General features: G+C 46.4%; 1 protein-coding gene across 6 annotated transcripts in view; it reads right to left on the bottom strand.

The window, feature by feature from the left end:
* Window positions 1-16,641, bottom strand: part of TCF20 (transcription factor 20) — a 130,062-nt gene that overhangs the window by 98,027 nt on the left and 15,394 nt on the right. Inside the window, exon 3 of one of the 6 annotated variants that reach the window (XM_068940490.1) lies at window positions 9,871-10,070. The exons of the other annotated variants lie outside the window; for them this stretch is intronic. The gene's annotated coding sequence lies outside the window, so the exon portion shown is untranslated. The remainder of the gene's footprint in view (window positions 1-9,870; window positions 10,071-16,641) is intronic. 6 annotated transcript variants of the gene reach the window in all.

Below are 16,641 nucleotides of genomic sequence, written 5' to 3'. Positions count from 1 at the left end.
GGGAAAGAGATCAGCTCCCAGAATAAACATCTTAAATACAGAGTCTGAAAGAGAATAAAAGAGTGGCTTAGGGCTAGCAGTCCACTCTGCTAAAATACAGTAAGCACAGACACAGGACAACACTGATTTTTCACTGGAAGCCAGGAAATAAGGTGGAGGGAGAATGCAGGACAACACTCTGTTTCTACACTAGGAATGTTAAGCACACTGCAGGATTTCTGGCTCAAAGTACTCATTGAGTTACATCAGACTGTAATGGCCTGTTGATTTTGAGAGATTATAGCAGCGCTGTTGATGCAGGGGGAGAAGAGATGGAAGGAAAGAGAAGATGTGATGTATCAGCCAGCGTGTGCACACATTTCAGAAGATTACCTACGCTCCCGTGTGAGAGAGACACAGCAGATTCACAGTGGGACCAGGATGGGGAGGAGACCACGCGCAGGACTCGGTTAGTATTCCAGGCTGGCACGGCAAGCTGTTTCGGTCTGTCTCTGATCCCCATTTCATTCCCCTAGGGCAGCAGATGCCAAAAGCAACATTCTGCAGGGGAGTCCCATCCAGGGCTGGCAGGGCTGGCGGCCCATCGTGTGGCACAGCGAGCGTAATGGAGGAGGTGAATCCCGCGTGCTCCAGCAACGCGCACCCTGCGTTCCTGAGATGGATTCAATCTCACTCTGCCAGGCTGACAACTTTGCTTGCCTGCATTTCTCTTTCTCCTGTATTTCACAGAGAGATGGTATCCTTCCCTTTCCCTTTCTTTGCTCCCGGGCACAAGCAATCAAGAACAAAGGATGAAAGAAAAATGCAGTGGGGGGGAGTGAGGTGGGGGAGGGACATTTGAGAGTTAGGGAGCAATCTTTAGCAAGATAGAAGAGAATAAAAAAAAAAAAAGGAAGGAAGAAAGGAGATGCAGAGGCTTGGAAAAAAACACAATATGCAAATGAGGCAGAACAAAAATTAGAGCCGAAAAATATAAAATAAAATCACACCAAACTAACCCACCTCTCTCCAAGCTCTCTTTCTCTCATAAATATGGGGATGGTATCGGACTGAGGGACTCCCAAAGCCTTCTACCACCCCTCCATCCCCAACAAACACCCCTGGCTTGCTGCAGGCAAGCAATCTGCCCTCTGGGGCATAGCGAGGGAAAGGGAGAAGGAAGAGTAAAGCAATTCTGGAGCACTGAAAAGCCTTGTTTTCTCTCTGAGGTAGGGAGCTGTGGGGCAAACAGAACCAGCCAGGTGCTTCTAACATGATGTTTGTCAAACAATCTGATTTCAAGCTTCACTGGAGTAGTCCCTCAGCAGCTGCTTTAATCTACCGCAGCCCTTCTCCCCCGCAGCAGGCTGCATTCCCCTCATCCCTCCTCGATCCTTCCACCAGGACAGAGTTCCCCCAGGAGCAGAGACCTCCACCCTGGCCACCTCACACACTGGGCTGGACCATCTCGGGCCGCGTCACAAGCTAAGCAGGATCAGGCTTGAACCGGAGGCTTCCAAAGACATCCAGGTGCTAGACGAAAGAGCGATTTCACCTCTGTGGGTGACGGCACTGTCCATTAAGATAGTGTTGGTGAAGATGGCCTTTTCCGTCCCGACTGTGGAGTTAATAACTCATCCATCAGCTTGTTCATTAGTGACACCATAGCTGGTGTTGTGTCACGGCACCATGGTACAGTTACTCTTCTGCTCTTCACTATTTATTTCTTTCCCTTGCAAGGCATGACAGAACATCACCGAGCACTCCTCAGCTAGCAACAGCAGCAGGTGTAAAAGGCAACTAGGAGGCAGGGTTCCTGGTGTATACACCAACTCTGCTGATAAATCACTTGGCAATGGCACTTCTTAGTTTCAGTTATGCCCTTGTTTCAAGTAAGGATTTTAAATAGCAGCTTCTTTCCCTCAGCTTTCTGTTCTCTCCCTGCCCACATTCCTACTCCAAATATTATCAATTATTTGTCCAATTCTGCCTGCTATGTGCTGTTCTTTACAAAAGAAAACATTTTTAAAAATCTTCTATCGTCTCATAGCAAAAAAATGGATTATTACCTTTACTTACTACCCAGGAGTACCATTTAATTTAGTAAATATTAAATGCTTAGGACTACAAGCCACAACTGTGTTGCAAGTACTAGTAAAAAGTAATTTCAAGAAGCTGAAGGATTCCACAGCAGAAGTGCCTACACGCCAGCGAGGGGTAAAGCCTTGCACTGCATTTTACAAAGGACTGGGGATATCAAGGTAGAGCAGGCATGGGAAGCTGTACTCATGTTGAGGGCAGGAAGTTGTCTAAGGGGAAAACAGCAGTGGTCAGGCAGGGAGGGAGAAGAGGACAATAAGGACAGTTAGAGCAGAGCCCTGGGTCAGGTGGACTGGTAACTGGTACTGCCTGCAAAGGTCTCCTGCTCCTCTGGCAACTGGAACAGCTGAAAGCATCTTGCGCGAGCAATGCAAGCACACACACACTCTGCATTTCCCAGGAGCTCCCTTGTTCTCAAGTGCAATCTCCTGCCCTGGAGACCTCAGGGTGCCTCCTGAGCAGGAAGAGTTATGATGTCTCAGTTCACATCTTAGCCAGGTCTGTGTCTCCATCAGTAAGAACCACCACCACAGCTGACACTAATTGGTTCTCTCATTGTCACACTACAGAGGTGACAAGGACCACATGGGCACAGACAAGCCTCCCTCTCCCCGATCCCCTCAGGTCACGGCTAGCTCCCTTGGTAGGAATGGTGCGTGCGTTGCTGGTATTGCCACAACGTGTGTGATGGTTGCTCCGTGAATAAAGAGCATCACTATCTGGAGCTGTCGAGCCTGCGTCACTCACTGCAAGAAGCGGGGAGGGGGAGACAACTACCAGCTTAAACCAGATTTTACTGGTAGGAGCACCACCACAATCCAGCTTCTTAGGGACTTTACAAGGGAACCTGAAACATTACGAGCTGCAGTTGCAGTCTCCATACCCCTGTTCAGCTTGGAAAAACAACAATTAGTGTGCGTGTCTGTGTTAGTGCACGCATGTGTTTGCAAGAGACTGCAGTGCAAACATACACAATAAACAGAGAGGAGAAGAGATTGTTGTCTGAAGCCCAGAAAAATGATCTGCAAAAATCACCGGGCAAGTGAGAATAAAACATAGGAAAGAATTACTTTCTTCTTCCTGGGAGGGAGAGGAGGGGGGAATTAAGCACACACCCCCTGAGCAATGCCCAGGAAGAATTATGCTGCTTGTGATAAATGCACTTTCCTGGTTCTGTGAAAAATCTGACATAATGAAAGTACCTCGAATGCAATTACCAGCACTTGTTTAGCATGGCAGGGCACTGCGCTGCCACTGGGCTCGCTCCTCTCTGCTCCCAATTAGCATGCCAAGTACTCCAGCCACACACATGGGCTCACGGGTCAGGGATTGGCGCGGAGGATCAGCAACCAGCCACCCCGTCCTCCAATGAGGAAGCGAGCGATGTGCTGGAAAGCTCCAGCTTCCTTCATTTTACATCCTCCCATCCCTATCACACTCTTTTCCTCCACTCCTCCAGGGTCTCTGGAGGCAGTGATAAAAACCACAAACTTCCCCCCTTTCTCTCAGCTGGTCTCATTCACGGCTCATGGCAGACCCAGTTTCCTCTGGGGACTCACTAATGAAGACGGCCAACGTTAATCTCTTTCCCCCTCCCTGACGGGTCGATTTATAGTTCCACGGAGAGTCCTGGATTCCAGCCAGAGGGCTTGACACATTCTTCTTGTTCCAAGACGGAAAGGGGGGGGGGGATGGAGACAGACATGCACACACACATACACACACACAGTGAAGACATATACACACATTTATGATTTGGATTTAGCTGGAAGATTCAGCTGAAAAACATGTTTACCTGCTCTGATTCAGCAGCTGAAGGGAACAGTAACCAATTGTGCTTTTGTGTATATGTGTATACTCCAAGCATCTTTGTGTTTCCATAGCACTTCTTTCAGCCCAGAGACCCCAAATCACAGGGATCACTCCCTCATCACTAGGATGAAATAAAGCATCAGTTGTGTGCCAGCAGCATTACCCATGAGTCATTAGGAGAGGAAGTGCATGATAACTTCTCCAGCATAAACGGCAGGGGGAGGGGAAGGGGAAATTTTAGACGGGCAGAGAGTAATGAACTGGACTCTGGCCAGGACACTGAGGTTATTGTCCCCTAATCTTGTGAAAAGGGCAGTGGGAGCTTTAACAATCAATTGATCAAGGCCTTGGCTTTACATCTCATCTGTAAGGGGTCCCAGCAGCAGTACATCTCCTCCAAGAGCAATGCCGGTGCACTGGCTCAGGAGTGATCCACAGAGAAACGCACCCGTCTTGTACCCCTATCTGACTTCCCACAGCAGTGCACAACCTTACCTGCATTAAAATTCTCCAGACCTGTAATTCCCAAGGCTGCAGCTTCAAAGGAAACTAAAGAGAAGAAAGGATTTGGGTATTTTTACCACTGTTACTGTAAGGGAGGATCTTTTCCTCCCCCACCCCCCATCATTTTATTCTTTCCCATTTGGCAGTCACTGCTGTATTCTCACCGCATCCCCTAACTTCACGTTATTTGTTTAGTTCACTTCCCCATCTGCACACCTGACTCACCCGTGATGACAGAACAGCTCTGCTAATAGGGTCAGTCAGTGAGCTACTGCTGCAGAGCCGCAGGGGAGCACAAAACACTGGCTTTATTCCTGTAAGACCTATACATTACCTCCTCACCCCCGCCCCCTCAGGAAACAAGTAGTGGATTTAAAAGGGGCACTGTCAAGTCATTTAGGCCCATTATTTTGCACTAGAAGAAATGGCCTTTACAAAGCTCAATGGAAGCACACACTCATTCCATCTTTAAGTAATCCTGAAGGTTTCAATTGCAGCACTGCAAACCACAATGCAAAAAAGCACAGGCGAATATATCAGATCAGATATGAAACTGCCCAGACACACAGAGTTCCACTTGCCAAACTGACTGCAGAGCAAAAATAGAAATGAACACTACACATAATTATAGTATTTTACATTCCCACTGCACTTTCCATCCTGAAAGATCCCAAAGTGCACACACACGTGCATGCATGAGCATTCAGAGAGGCAGGACACAGGAAAAATCCATTTGCTTGTGAAAGAGACCAAGAAAGCATGGTCCAGTAATAACAGCTTGTACTGAATCAAAGCCTTCATTAACACACACACACAGAGTAGCTTGCTGAAAATCATTATGATGTGAAGCAAGACTAAGCCAAGCCACAGCAATCTGTAGATCAGCAGCTCCAGCACTTCTGCTGCTGCTGCTGAAGAGTTTCCCCCAAAACAAAAGATTAGAAACTGATCTTCTATTAGCTCTTGCCCTCCCTTTCCCAGGGGAACTCAAGGTGCCAATGCCACTTTGCTACCATGGGGCAGGGGCAGCTCTGGAGCTGTCCATCCCCAGCCTTCCCCTCTCCTGGGCTCCAAGCGCCTCGCATTTATCCTCCAGCCCTGCGGGCTGCAACTGCCCCATTTTACAGATGGTAAAGCGTCCGAACAGGAGAACCAACCCCGGGGAGAGTGCCGTAACCACTGCGCTGTTCTTTTCCTCGTGATAAAAGAAGAACTGAGGTTAGGTACACAGATCTGCTATCCACTTACATACCATTCAGGATGCTCTGAGCGTGGAGGAAAAGGGAAAGGCTAGGAACAAAAAACATAAAAAACCCCAAAACACTGGTCATCAGACAGGAGCAGACATGACGCTGGCAAAAACTTCCAACTTTATCAAGAGGCTAGGAGGCAGGGGAGAAAAGAGCAGGCTCTAACTTGAGCATCATCCTAGGACGCTAGGTCGGTCACTCCCTTCTCTTTCCTGCATGCCTGTGGCAAATCAGTTTTGTCCTCCACGTATTCAATATTTCATAGCAGTTCGAAATTCCCATATGAGCACACAGGCATTTCGACGTTGACTTGTGGCCAAGCATATATAGAATAGGGATAGGAAGTTAAAGAGAAAATAGAGAGGAAAAAGGCTCTGAAGGCAATACAAACAGAAAAAAAACTGATAGGAAGAGGGAAAGAAACAGTCTGAGGTTACGAAATGACATAACAGCAGCAGGCTAGATGAAGCTGGGATTTTCTTTTTTGGTATTAAAAAAACCCAGGAACCTGAACAACAGTACAGCGTAATCGAGTATAGCACACAATGACCACCTGTTCACATGAAGACCTTCCCTGCCAGTAGCCTTAGCCCTTACACTAGGAGGAGTTTGATACGTGCTTTTGATGCCCCACACAGAAACTTCACCCAGCAATGTGCTGCAGTCATGTCTGAGGCTTGGCAGAGGTAAACGACCAGCATGTGCCCCTCTCAGCAGCAATTTTGAGGAAGGGAGAGATTTTATCAAGGACACTGCAGCAACACCCTCCCCTATACTTAGAGAAACAGCCGTGGGATTGTTAAAGTCCATAGAGGACTCCAGGTTTTAATAAGGTCACATCTGAGAGAGACCCACATAATAAGCTGCATGGAAGTCAATTTATCGACCTCGGCATGCAGGGCTAAGTCCAGCCTGCTGGGATTCAAAGTTGTGGTTGCAGGGCGCATAGGTAATTCATACCTGATGCTCAAGGCCATCCCCTCTGGCTACAAGCAGGATACCAATGTGATTTCTTAAATTTCATTTAGTTTCAATATAGGCTGGTGCGTTATTCAGGAACGCAAGGAAGAGCTGGCTTAAAATATGATTTTTATTTTGACAATGTCACTTTAACAACAAATAGCTGGCTGTTCAGTTCCGTTAGCAGGGAGACAGCAGGTGCTCAGCTGGCTGATTTAGCAGCAGCAGCAACCGCCACCACGAGCTGCTGGACGCAATTCATGGGCTGCAATTCCCCGCACCACTCAATGGCACTTCAGAGGCACAAAGAGGCGGAAGGGCTTACGGGAGTGTGAGAAGAGGTGCAGGGAGAAGCCCGGGATGAAGGATCATTAAGTTAACAAATAAATCCTCACTGCCACTTCATTGAGACACTGTTGTTGGACCCCAACAGGCACCCATGCCAGCCGCCCGCCCTCAGTCTTGGGTGCTCTGCCTCTCTGTGAGGGGCAATTAGACACCATGGTCAGGAGACTCCCTTCCCCCTCCCAAAATAACATGCCCACCTTACCCCATGTGCAACATCAGCAAGATGCTCTACGTGCTTCTCAGAACTTCTCCAATGCTTTCCTCTTATAAAATCAAATCACTGTCTGCAGCTCTGCCCTAGTAAACAACTTGAAAGTAAGAAACTATGTTGCACAGACTTGTGCATATAAAGTTAACAGCAAGGGTTACAAGCAGGGTTAGGACAGTGCATCTTAGCACAGGGGTGGCTAGGGTGAATGGCTTGCAGCACCAGATGGCTAAAGATGACCTTAAACTAATTTAAAAATAGGAAAAGGGTCCATGTAACTTTGAGGCTTTTTTTTTAAAAAAAAATATACTAAACATAGAGCAATTTGGAAAAAAAAGATCCTGGCTGTTCCCCTTACCCCAACCATCCTCCCCATCTAGCAATGAAAGCTTTGTCCCGGCTGAAAGACTACGACGATCAGAGGACCAAGAAAATGATGTCCTTCTAAATAGTGAGAAACTGAATGCTGTGATGTTAAAAGAGAATGGTATTTTATTGAGCCCATGTCAAATTCTGGTTGGTCTTTACTTGCTTTTATTACTGTCCATACAAAGACTTTTATTTATTCAGTTGTTTTAATCTGATGATAGCCAGTAGATTCGACACTCTTATACCTACAATTAAAGTATTAGAGCTCACAGAAACCAACCGCTATACCTCATCAGCGGTTCTCTAACAAAGCCAATAATTAAAAAAAAAAAAAAAAAAATCAAAAAAAAAAAGAGAGAGCACATTACCGTTTATTTTAGGCTTAGATATGTCCGACCTGATGACAGTATCATTTTTTAAATCTACTGAAGGGAGAAATTGGTACAAGCCCAGTGAAAAAACGAACATTCTTTTTGGATCATCTTTAAAACTAATCTGGACATTAGAAAATGTGCTTAAGGAAACTTTATAAAAACAATTTTTTTTGTTTATTTTTACCATACTATCAGTAGAAGAGGCCTAAGTTAAAAAAAAAAAAAAACAACTATATGACTATATTTGCTGACTATTATTGTTGGCTACTCAAGAAATGCAGAGCATCAACAATCCAGAATTTACAGGACAGGGAGCATGGTGGGTCTCTGGTTTTGATGATTTTGTGCCAATTCACATTCACTCATGCTCTTGGATAAGTCATGATGCCGTCAGCAACTTCAGCCCAGCTGGAAAACTGGGTTAAGAAAGCAGTGGATGCTCATTGAAAACTAGGGCTTGCCTGCACGGGGAGGCACTGGAAAGTCAAGCTGAAATACTTTAAGCGGACGGGTAAAATGGATTAAACCCCTGTGTGGAAAGATTTATACAGAATGCATAAGAGATCTGACTACTTCACTACTAATTGCCTGGAGAAGAGAAGACCGAGAGGCGATCTCATCAACGTGTATAAGTATCTGAAGGGGGGCTGTCAAGAGGATGAGGCCAGTCTCTTCTCCGTGGTGCCCAGCGACAGGACAAGAGGCAACGGGCAGAAACTGAAACAAAAAAAGTTCCACCTGAACCTGAGGAAAAACTTCCTGACTGTGAGGGTGACTGAGCATTGGAACAGGTTGCCCAGAGAGGTAGTGGAGTCTCCTTCGCTGGAGATATTCAAAACCCGTCTGGATGTGATCCTGGGAAATATGCTCTAGAGGACCCTGCTTGAGCAGGGAGGTTGGACTAGATGATCTCCAGAGGTCCCTTCCAACCTCAACCATTCTGTGATTCTGTAAAGCGATTTTCACTACATCAGATGAAAGCTAATTTAAGTCTAAATAAGGGTACGGTCAGATCAACAGAGGACTCTAGTCGCTGTGGGCTAATAAGTTGCTATCCCCTCAGTTGGATATGGTAACTCGCCATATGTGCTTCCAGTCTTCCGCGATGCAAAGAAACCTGCAACAACCTCAAGAGAAATCTCCCGCAAACTGTTTTTGTGCTACTTAAAATCAGAGGGGACAGCATGGCTTGGAGTCAAAAATCTGGCACATTGGCAGGGACAGGCTACAGAGGATGTCCCCAGAGTTGCCAGTCTAGCACTATTCCCTGGCACCAGAATTAAATAGACAGTCAAACCTTTAATTTTCTAAAGATGTCAAAAATACCGCTTTGACCCCGACTGTCTCAGGAACAACCAGAGCTGTTGCCACCAGGAAGGGCCATTCATCAAGAGCAGGATATTTTACAGCACCACAGTCACTTGAAGGAAACAAGAAACCAGATATGGACAGCGAGGAAACTCACACGTACAACTCCAGAGCTGGGCAGAGACTCGAGGAGGAAGCCACTCATTAACCCCTCTTCCCAACAGTGACCTCAGCACCTCTCGTCCGAGGGGGCGCTCGCCACCATAGCTGTTGACGTGCCTTTATGGCCTTGAGAAGAAAATGCTTCTCATGCACCGACTTCCTCACTCGAAGGAGGCACCCCAAATCGCTTGGGCTCAGTATCAGGTAGACACACTTCCTCTAAGAAGACAGAGACAGCTCAGCTAATCACTGAACACAGGGGAAACACTGAGCTGGAACAGTAGCGGTTTCCTAAGGAACAAGTTGCCAGCACCAGGGAAAAGGCTATTTCAGAGCACACCTGATTTTTATCCTTTCTGCCCCAGGGTTGCATCACCCTGAACTGGGATTTTGTAAGCACAAGAGAGCTAGCACTGAAGAAAAACACCACTGCCCCCCCACAAGCATCCTGCGACTAACGCAGGCCGGGGTGGGGGCGCAGGATGCTCCGTCTTACCCGTTCGTATCCATAACCCCCTTCCAGCCAGCTGGTCAGCCAGGGCTGGCCTCTCCCGGCAGCTCTGTCTAATCAGTGCGCGGGAGCACCAGGGCTCGCTGCTGCGTGCTCGCTCGCTCTCTCGCTCTCTCTCAGGTTATGGAGCATTAATTCTTCGCGAGCGGCTCTGGCTCTCCTCTCCGTGTGCGTCCAGCCCAGCCCTGAAGCGGAAGAGCAACAAAAAAAAAAAAAAAAAAGTGCCCTAGGTAGCAGGCTCGGACCACCAGACTCATTCAGCTTGCAGCTTAAACAGCATCTTAAGCTTAGAAGGCAGTGCAGCCTGCTGCCCAAACAGCACCTCCCTGCTCTATTAAGCCGGTATTAACTCCTGCCAGCCCCTTCCCTTCCCCAGCTCTCAACTGTGGTGTAAACCCTTGTGTTTCTCCTCAGAAACACAGCAATTACTTTAGGGGGAAAAAAAAAAAACCCAAAAATCTCTCCCCTCACCACTGGTAGAAACACCACAGCCTGAGACAGTAGCTCTCTGGATGATCACAGACGGTGGAATATTCCAGAAAAAAAAAAGAGGAAGATTTGGGGAGGGGGAGGGGAAGAGGTATCTGGGATCCAATCTTCTTCCTCTCCTGCCAACCCCGCTCCATCTCTAGCAGATTTCATTTATATCGTCAGGATTTCTGTGAAATTTTCATCCAACCCTCCCTCTCTCCCATTTCAACTCCTGGCTAAGCTCAGCCAAAGGTGCACAAGAATAACACACTGCTCCACTTTTCTCTCCGGCTGGACAAATAAGTCTTCAGCTAGCCACATGCAAGCCATTAAAAATATATTAACATACCCAGCAGGGTCTGTCACTTTTTCTTTCCCCCCCCTCCCTTTCTTAAATACAGAGAAGGAAGAAATCTTGCCACAGTAACAAGAGGTTTTCATCAAGTCTCATTACCTCAAGCACAGCTGCGCACCACAGCCCCTACAGCGAACAGCCCTCAGTTCCCGCTGTCATTAAAGAAACGAAGATCTTAAACAAAAATTAAACCCAAGATAGCATGAAGTCGGGAGCACGCAAATGAGTAAGGGTGCAGGACAACAGAATGGAAGGGCAGGAAAAGAAGTGACTGGACAGGGAACCTCTCACCAAAATGAGGTGACTGGAAAGACATGGGACAGGTTCAACATGGCTTACAGAGTGTGTGTGTGGGGGGGGGGGGGGGGTGTGCGTGTCAGGATTTTTCAAAATTTTAAGCTGGTATCAGGGGTACGCTATATTTCCCAGAATCTTATTGACACAGCAACACCCCCCAAAATTAGCAAGTTTCAAGGTAAACGAAGACCAGCCATTAGGGTAAGGAACTAGCCCCATCCAAGTCTAGGATGCTGCACAACAAGGGTGATTTTGCATGTTCTTTGACACACATCCACTTTTTCTCCAACGGGTCGCAGACCCTTCTGCGGCGCTTTGCGGCCCACCTTTCCTGGAGTGGCTGCACAGCACTTACTAACCTGTAGCAGTAGCTCTGGGCCTGAAGGAAACCTGTTGTTGTTACTAGTGTTACTAGTTTGGGAGGAGGGTTTGAAGGGTGGGAGGCAGCAACTCCGCATTGAAACAAGGGATTCCTAAAAGCAGGAGGTTGTTAGTCAAAGGGCTATCAAAGCACCCTTATCCTTAAACTGTAATTTCTCAAGTATTTCTTCTGGCAAATCGTTGAGTTAAGCGGCTTTCCTCTCCACCCTGGCTACTTTAATCCAGATCAATTCCCTGATCCAGTTCAGCGTGCAGCAGCATGTTCAGACGTACTGGTATGAGTAGCTGGGGGGGGGTGGGGGGCGGCAGCAGCAGGGGCTGCTGAGAGAAACGATCGTAAAAACTACACCCTCAGTTTCAACAGCCATGTCACTTAGATAGCTCCGGGAGAGTAAGACATTGCAGGCGAACCCCGTGAAAACAAAAATAAGGGAAGAAAGATGCTTTATGCATGGCTAACTGCAAAGAGACGACCTGAACCAAACAGAACGTAAGAAACTAAAACCTGGTGACGTTGTGGCCATGTTTTACGCATCTCTAGAAGAAGCATAACTTTCCTTTCCCCCCTTGAGGACGAGGCCAGGCAAAAAGCTCTCCTTTGTAAAGCAGGGACTAGAGTCAGGAAAGGCAGAGCTATGTGGGAGAGCCAACTGACAATAAAGCACTGAAGACAGGCAGACAAGGTGCTCAGAGCAGGATGAGGACCTGAGGCAGCCGAGGATCAGAGACTGTATGCAGACAACATAGAAATAACTCTGAGGTAGAGCAGTGAGGAGCAAAGGGGAGCCAGGACACAAACTGGATGACACAGAGAGACAGGATGAGGATGTAGAGGGGTCCAGCCTGGGGCCAGAGGAAGAAATCATGGGAAGAAGTAAGGAAGCTACTTCAGACCTCTGGCGTTCAGAGTCACTGCAGTTGTTAACAGTTCAGTTGGTCAATACCTAAACAGTTAACACACCCACTAGTTTTGGATTAATTACACCCATTCTGTAGAAAGACACACACATCACATAGCGAGGTCTACTGACATTGCAGAAGCAGAGGGGAGAGTAAGCAAAATGTCTGACTGTACTAGGAACAGACCAGAAAATAACACCGATTTTATAATGCTATGACATAAACCAAAGATATATTCTCCTCTGCAGCACTGAAACCTGTTCTACTCAATCCTATCTTGGAAAGGGAACGCAAGGAACTGAGGGGGTTCAGCAAGAGGCAACAAACGAAGAGGAGAGACTTTGGAAGACAGTAAATACACATGAAGTCCACACATGACAAACTACATCTACGTGCTGGGGCAAAAATCTTCAAGCGCAGCCAGAAAATTACCACGCGCCAGGACCGTGACACAGTGGGTGCACGTTCTTCTCCCCAGGAAATCTACCCGTTCTCTCACCGCCAGCCACAGCAACCTGACAGTAACTGCCATCAGCTTGGGGATAAAATCGTCACTTAAGCCGAGAGCAAGGCAGATTCTTTCCCCATTCCTGCCAAACTGCATACACCATGCATAGAGGCTTCACCGTGCAGCCTCACGATTGTCTGTGAGGCTGTGGAAATACCAGACGGCTTTGCCGGGATGCTCTCCCTACCCCTTCAGCATAGAGGGCACATAAACACTGTAACATAAAGGAAATTGAGAGCCCTGCTTATACTGATTGCAGGGATACATCGGAGTCTTATCCACACTCCAGAGTTCGACAGCAATGTAATTAGGTCAGGGGATAGCTTTGTTGTAACAGATTCCTTTGACTTGGCTCTATCCAAGGTGGAGAGACACACAAATGCTGCATCAGCGTGTATTTGCTTACTTGCCAGCAGCCCAGATTCTTGAAAACGTACTCCAAGCGACTAGCATGTCTCAGATCGCAGCTCAGGCCCTTGATGTGGGCTCCCAGCTCTGTACATCTGCAACTGCCTCCAAGAACGGTGCTAAGGACAGCAGAGTTCGAGTCAAGGAACAGCTGCCTGCAATAAATGCCAAAGTAGAAGGGGAGAGGGAGCACTGACTCTAAGCAGTGCATGCAAGAAAGACACTTGTATTGATGCAGGCTAAGGTCATCCCAGGGACCAGGAGTTTGACACCCATGATTAAAGCATAATCAGGAAATGTTTCCTGACAGTGAAGTCTATTAGACTGAGGAACAGGCTCCCAAGGGAAATGCAGGAAGCCTCATCCTACTATCTCTATAAAGAGTGACAAGACAGGCTGCAGCAAATAGAGCCCTAAGACTAGCGAGATAGCCTAAGGGGGCAGTCCCACAAGGTGCCTCCTTCAGGAGTAACACTGACTTAAGAAATTCCCTCCTCCACTCCCGCAACATCCCTTCCCTAGTTCTGCCAGCACCGATGCTTGCAGAGATGCACCATGAACTAGATCGTTTTAACCCAGGTCATCCCACACATTTGGAGGCTTTTTTTTTTTTTTTTAAAACTCATATCAGGTCATGGATCCATTTTACATCACTGTCCTACTAGTAATTGCATCAGCACAACTGATGGGATGTCACTGGTGGTACAAGACAGGAATGTGGGATGGGACACGATTAGATAAGAACTTTTTAGGACTTGCTTTAGGTATCTTTATACTAACCTTGTGTGCTTTATTTTTATGTAAAGAAAGACAGTGGAGGATAAGATTGGGGTGGAGGGGGTTACCTAAACCATGATTCAGCATGGTCAGACTTGTGGCATTGGACAAGGCCTAGTATATATGGAAATGATCTTCATTTACAGCAGAGAATGTTCCTGTTAATAACAGATCTGACCTCAATAAGTTTCAGATCCAACAGGCCAGCACTAACTTAGTGCTTTAGATTTGAAAGAGACTTGTCTCAATTTTGACTTGATTTAAATGTTTAATTGATTCCCCTTCATGTTTCATTTTCATATTTTTAAACGGGGGAAGGATCAGCTTAGTTGTGGACTGTGCAGTTCCACAGGAACACATACTTTGCCTCCACTTAAATCTAGGAGACTCTCATCCCCCCCCCCCTTTTTTGTTGGGGTGGGGGGAAAAGGAGGCGTTAAGAACATCACAAAGTTCAAAATTAATGTCTCAACTTGCAACACACTTCTCCCACAACATTGGTCGCAGAAGCTACCCACGGCTGACACTACTCATGAAGCTCCATATGGTTCTGCTTCCCTTGATTTTTCCCTCAGCCCAATAAACTTTGGCACCGCTCAGGTTTTCCTGGTCCTTAGAAGACGGGAGAGATTCCAACAATTCCAGCTTCTCCTTCCCTTGCTTTGATAAAGCTCCCACCGTGCCATCTGTGAAAACCTATTGTTATGGCAAAGCATAAAAGTTTGTTTGACCGTCACCAATGCCTGAGAATTTTTCACATTTTGATTAGTATTGTGAACACTTACTTACATTGCATTACAGCCAAAAGACTGCAGTAACATCCAAGCCCCTTGTACTCAGCAGTATGTAAGCACGCAGCAACAAATGCCTGTTCCTGACTAACATGTCTTACAGGAGTTTGACAAGCAAGTAAGGCTATTTTAGTTAAGGCAGAAAGACTCCAAAATGGTAGACACAAGAAATAGAGTGTTATTTTAAAGCACCTGCTTTAAAGTTGGAAGACAGTTTTTACAATTATCACAAACCACTCCAAGAAAAGTTTCAGCGTACTCAGGAAGTAACCAGGCACACAGTGAGTACTATGTACTCACCCTAACTCAGTGAGTATTTTTTGCAGCTCCCTTCTACACTCAGTCATGAAGGATATAGATCATTACAACCTCCAGCTACAGAGCTTTAGTTCACAGTGTAGCAGCTCACACTTTTAGCTCTGGAGATCCCCAGTTCAATCTGGTGCATGTCAGCCAAGAGGGCAGCTGTCATGTAATTACAGCCACAACTTTGCATGTGAAAAAGCAGGGAGAGCGAACAGAGATCTTATTATAGAATTCTGGTTGCAACCTGCTGAACAGCGCCCTATTTAAAGTAACTTTTTGTAAAGGGGGGGGGGGGGGGAAGTCTTCCAAGTCAGCTTCACCAATTCTGTTCTGCAAAAGTCAGTGCTGTTCTGCAACAGGTTGGTTGTTACAAGCATATAGATACAGTAGCTGAAGCACATAAGCCTGCAGAGCCATGAGTAAGGCTGTAGTCCTTTATCAGCAAAAAAAAGGCTACTCTCATTGCTGCAACCAAGCAATCCCAAGTCCAACAAGGAGTCGTTATAACCTTTTTCTGAACTATAAGCATTCACCAGAGAGCAAGCCACCTGGACATCCATATCATAATTCAGATTCAAGAAATCTTGTTTTCTTAGTTTAGTTATACCTTGCTTTCTTCAAATTGCACATACAAGTTCTCAAGGAGACTTAACAATACAGAGAACCTGTGAGGAGAGTATATTTGAACTACAAAGATATAAAACATGGCAAAAAAAATTCAATCTCAAATGAAAAGATCTTTTAATGACTGCAACACAAAACAATTAGACCAAGTTTCTTCTTATCTGTTAATCTTTCTGCAGATCTTTCTGCACGCACACAGCAATTTCTGAGCCAAACTTTTCCAAGCCAAGATGTTCAAAAACAGAATTTAAAACAACACAAAACAGTTTTAAAGAAACATTAGTTTTCCCCCAACAATTATTCTAGAAATCTCTCTCTCTCTCCCCTCAGCAAAGCTATTTCAGGCTTAAGATACAGCTCAATTATTTTTTGCAAAACATTCTCTCCTCCGCTAGAAATTCCCCTCCCTCTATATGGCTCAGCAGCACAGAAGCTGCGAGAGGTCCCCATTCCCTGCAGCAAATCAACCATCTTGGACCACCGGCAACGGATCAGAGCTAATTCTCTGACTTGTTGCAAACTACTTACCTGCTTGTTAAATACTACTCACAGAGCAGACTGATCTGACTCTTAACGTTTCAGTACCTACAAGAACACAGGCTAGCTGAAACATGTCAACTAGTTCACGAGCACTGCACCAGGGGCCTTTCAAAACTCCCCGACACGGAGAGCAGCCCTTCTGGCCAGATTTGAAGGAGAGGTACCTAGCAGATAGTCAAGCTAAAACACATCCAGACAAATTCTAACGCAGACAGCACAACCCTGCAACAGTTAACCATACAACTCAGCAGGAGCACAGAAACACTAAACAGTTTTGTATTTAAACCAGTTAAATTCTCTGGCAACATCCTCCTGTCAGCCCTGCTTCTAGAGACCAATTTTCATTGTGATCACAGTCATCTTTCTGTTCCTCACCTCAAGCAGGACTGGCTCAGGAA

The sequence above is a fragment of the Struthio camelus genome, chromosome 1 (assembly GCF_040807025.1).
Source record: "Struthio camelus isolate bStrCam1 chromosome 1, bStrCam1.hap1, whole genome shotgun sequence".
Classification (NCBI taxonomy): Eukaryota; Metazoa; Chordata; class Aves; order Struthioniformes; family Struthionidae; genus Struthio; species Struthio camelus.
This window is presented reverse-complemented; position numbering and strand designations above follow the sequence as displayed.